Below are 4,683 nucleotides of genomic sequence, written 5' to 3'. Positions count from 1 at the left end.
TGAGGATTACTAATCCTACCTTTTTCACTTCAGCTGAAGCATAACATATTCTGTCTAAACTTTTACCTTTATTCTCTATGTATCTCTCTGCTTCCAATGAGTTTCTTGTAAACAGCATATTGTAGGATTCTGATTTTTAATCCATTTTATAATTCATTTATGTTTTATGGTAGAGGTCATCCCATTCACATTCAAAGTAATAATTACTATCAATTTATTGCCCTCTTATGCTACATTCCCTTCTTTTGTATTTTCCCCTTTCCCCCCCTTTTCCCTATTTCCTAGTATTTTGTTTTGAATATCACTTTTTTCAGTGTATTTGGCCCCTAAAATTCAAAACCCTTTCTTTTCCCTTTTCTTATGCCCCTTCTTCCTTCCTTTCCTTCTGCTAGTTCCTCTTTTCCTCCCTCTGACCCCTTTTCCAGCTTAATACATAAAAGTTAAGATAAATTTCTAATCTCAGCTGAGTGTGTGTGTGTGTGTGTGTGTGTGTGTGTGTGTGTGTATGTGTATTAATCCTTCCTTGAGCCAAATATGATGAGAATAAGATTGAGGCAGTTTTTACCTCCTCCCTTCTTCTGTATTGCAATAGGTCCTTTGCATCTCTTCATGTGATGTAATTTACCCTTTTCAATCTCCTCCATCCTCCCATCTCTTTACTATCCCCCTCCCCTTCTTAAGGAGATATTATTTTAAATAATTCTATGAGAGTTATAGACAAGTAATGAGTGTCCATTGCTCTTGCCTAAGTATACTATCTCTAATAGATTTACAATTCTCAAGAGTTATAAGAATCTTTTCTCCCAGAAGGGGATATAGCCATTTTCATCTTATTGTATAAGAATTTTTTTCTTTTCCCCTTTTTACCATTACATTTATCTCTTGAGTCTCCTTTTTGAAGTTCAAATTTTCTATTTAACTCTAGTCTTTTCATCAGGAAAAGTTGAAAGTCATCTATTTTATTAAATATCCATCATTTCCCCTGGAAGAGATGGCTCAGTTTTGCTGGATAGTGAATTCTTGACTGCAATCCAAGCTCCATGGCTTTCTGAAATATTTTATTCTAGACCCTTTGATTTCTTAAAGTTGATCCTGTGTAGTCGTTACGGTGGCTCCTTGATATTTAATTTTTTTCCTGTCTGCTTGCAGGATTTTTTTAACTGATAATTCTGGACATTGGCTACAATATTCCTTTGTGTTTTCATTTTGGGATCCCTTCTAGGAGGGGAATCGATGTATACTTTCAAAAACTATTTTGCCTTCTGGTTCCATGATATAAGGCCAATTCTTCTTCACTATATTCTGAAGTATGGAGTGAAGGCTTTCTTTCTCCTCAAAGTTTTCAGGAAGTCCAGTGATTTTTATATTTTCCCTTCTGAACCTGTTCTCCAAGTCAGTTTGACTGATGAGGCATTTTTCATTTTATTTTATTTTTTCAGTTTTTTAAAAAAATTTTGTTTAATTGATTCTTGTTGTCTCTTGAAGTCATTTAGTTTCTACAGATTCCAATCTCTTTTTTAAAGAAGAATTTTCTTTATTTACCTTTTGCAATTCCTTTTCTAATTGGTCGATTATATTTTTGAAAGTATTTTCCATTTACCTAGTTGTGGTTTTGAGAGAATTATTTTCTTTTTGCACTTGTACAATTGTATTTTTGAAGGATTTCCTTACTTATTGCAAGATGTTAATTTTTCTCTTGCATTTCTTTTCCCAATTTTTTCAATTGATTTGTAAACTCCTTCCAGATCTCTTCTAAGAAGACTTTCTTGGCTATAGAGCAATTCATATTCTCCTCTGAATCTCTAGTCCTCTCTGAGTTAGGATCCTTGGTTTCAAGTTAACATTCAGTAGATTTCACTTTCTAATGGCCTTTCTTCATTTTCTTAGAATCTTGTGTTTGGATAGGGACTAACTCAGAGATCTTGGTTGTTGAGATTCTTAGAGGCTTTGCTTACTGGGCTTAAGAACTCCAAGTCGGCTGGCAAGTAGGGGATGCTAGATGCTTTCCCTGGAGTATCTGTGACCTTGATTAGTGACCCATTCTCTAGTCCTGGGGGCTGGGAGGGGGCAGTAGGATTTGGGTTATTCTCTGAAGAATGTGGGCTGGGCTCTTGGGCTATATAGTTTGTATTTATTTAGGGGAGAGTCACTTTTACCCCCAGGAATTGGGGAAAGGGCACTCAATTGGAAATAGGAACGTCACTGAAAACACAGGGGTTCATGGTCCTGGTCTTTCAGACCAGTTGAAATGACTGGATAGATGTCTAGTAGGTGTGCGGGAGCTCTCTCACCTGCAAAGCTTCTGCTGCTGTTCTCAGGTTAAGCTCCAGACCTCACCCTGCCACCCCTGTATGACTCTGCTCTCTGTCCCAGGCTAGCCCACACTTCCCTTAGTGAGACCTTGTTGTAGATGTTCTTCTTCTAGATTCCTCTCTGAGTTCTGTGTAGCTAAATTCTGTTAAGAGGCTTGGTTCATGTTAGTTCTGAGGGAAAGCCAGGAAAACTTAAAACAGTGCCTGGTTTCTCTAAACCATCCTGACAGTAAGTCTCAGGTTGTTTTTTTTAAAGAAATGAATATATTTGTACACATTATTTTTACAACACATTTGGAATTTTTTTATTTTTATTTTTTCTAATACAAATATATATACATATATATAATGAAAATTATCATATTTAAAGTTCTTAATATATCAATATTGAGAAAAAGATAATTTTAGTTTATTTGAGAAAACAACAGTACTCTGCAAAATACAAAACACAGAAAGTAACTACTTATGAATTTGGACTGCATGAAAAAATCACAGGGATATTCAGCTATTAGCATTTTTGAAGCAATCTGAACAACAGAAATTCAAGGGAATAAGCTGATGGAAGCATAAAGTGACAAATTATTAACACAGACCGTGCTGTCAAATAATTTCACTCTTATTATTTACTCCATTGAGATGAGGACTTGAAAAAGGTATGCTTGATAAGCAGATTTATTCTAACTGACTTTACATTCTCTTTATAAAAATCATACCCAAGAATAAGACAGTATAAAATAACTATCTATATCAGTCATTATCTACTCTTCAGGATATTTGATTGTTTATAAAGCTTTAGAGGATCCAGAAAGGACACTGAACCTTCCTTGTGACTTTTTTTACCTTCCTTTAAGGCAAATTTGTGAGAATAATGAAAAGCAACAGATCTGTGCATGAACTTGTGATCTAATTATTTGGGAAACATACAAAACTTCTATTTTAAAAAAATTCTCAGTAGAAGAGTACTAAAAAGAAGGTTGACTTCAGTTTACTACATTAAGTGATATTATTTTCTTTTATTAAGTTTTTTTCACTTATGATCACTTATAGAACCAGTTTTTACTTTAATGCTTAATCACATCAACCCAATTCCATCTTTCTGAAAGTTTACATTTGTAAACTTTTTACAGATGTCTTGTCTGCCAGCTTCTGTTTCTGGGTTTTTAAAAGAACTGTTATTCTATTTTTCTTTTTTTGTACTTGAGGGAGCAATGTAGGAAGATTCAACTGAAATAATATTGCTTATGGATATCATTGAATTTACAGGATGGTTATCTCCATGAATTATTCCTTATAATCCTTGAGAATTTATTAAAATAAAATATATGTCATTGCAGTTCCAAGATTAAGTTTGACTTCATAGAATTGTTGAAAAATGCATTCATAGATATAATTTGAGCTGTTGGTGCATATGTCTCGATACAAGAAACTTCTATTAAAAAGTCTTTGAGAACATCATTTTCTCCTATAATGGAATTAGTTATTGGAAGCGTTCATCTTGGAAAGCTTTAATCACCTTCATAAATAGGATACAATGCTTCCAGCTCCAGCTCCTGGTTCTTATTGGTGTACATCTCTCCATTAGTGAGATGGAGAAGGGAGGAAGAGGTGGCTAAGATGGGGTTAACACCCAGAGATCATACTCCACCAGTCCCCACCTTACCTAACTTCAGAACCCTTTAATTACTCTCCCAAATTAATTCCAATACACCAATCTGCTTTTGATTCCTACAGCACAATAGTATTCCATCAAAACTGTCTACCATAAGTTGTTCAGTCATTTTCCAATTGATGGACCTCCCTCAATTTTCAAATCTTTGCCAATGAAAAAAAAAAGATAAGAAGATCTATTATATTTTTTGATTTATAAAGGTAATTTTCTCTCCTTTAATCTTCAGGATACTGTGGTGATACTGCTGGATCAAAAGTTATGTACAGTTTTATAGCTCTTTGGGCATAAGACCAAAATGCTCTCTAAAAGAGATCAGTTCACAATTCCAACAATAGTACAGTAGTATCTCAATTTTTCCACATCCCCTTCATCATTTATCATTTTCCTGTTCTCACATTTTAGCCAAACTGATATGTGATACTTCAAAGTTGCTTAATTTGCATTTCTCTGGTGATTTAGAGCACTTTTCATATAACTATAGATAATTTGCATTTGTTCATCTGAAAATTGCATATTCATGACCTTTGACCATTTGAGGAAAAACATATTCTTGTAAAATTGAACCATTTATCTCTCTCTCTCTCTCATATATATATATATATATATATATATATATATATATATATATATATATATATTTGAGAAATAATACATTAATCAGAGGTATTGGCTGATAAAGAATAAAAATAAAACTAGCTTTAT

General features: G+C 33.7%; 1 pseudogene; it reads right to left on the bottom strand.

Moving 5' to 3' along the window:
• Nucleotides 1-1,913: 1,913 nt before the first annotated feature.
• LOC141492174 (RWD domain-containing protein 4-like) lies at nucleotides 1,914-3,883 on the bottom strand (annotated as a pseudogene).
• Nucleotides 3,884-4,683: the final 800 nt, after the last annotated feature.

This window comes from Macrotis lagotis, chromosome 6 (assembly GCF_037893015.1).
Source record: "Macrotis lagotis isolate mMagLag1 chromosome 6, bilby.v1.9.chrom.fasta, whole genome shotgun sequence".
NCBI lineage: Eukaryota > Metazoa > Chordata > Mammalia > Peramelemorphia > Peramelidae > Macrotis > Macrotis lagotis.
This window is presented reverse-complemented; position numbering and strand designations above follow the sequence as displayed.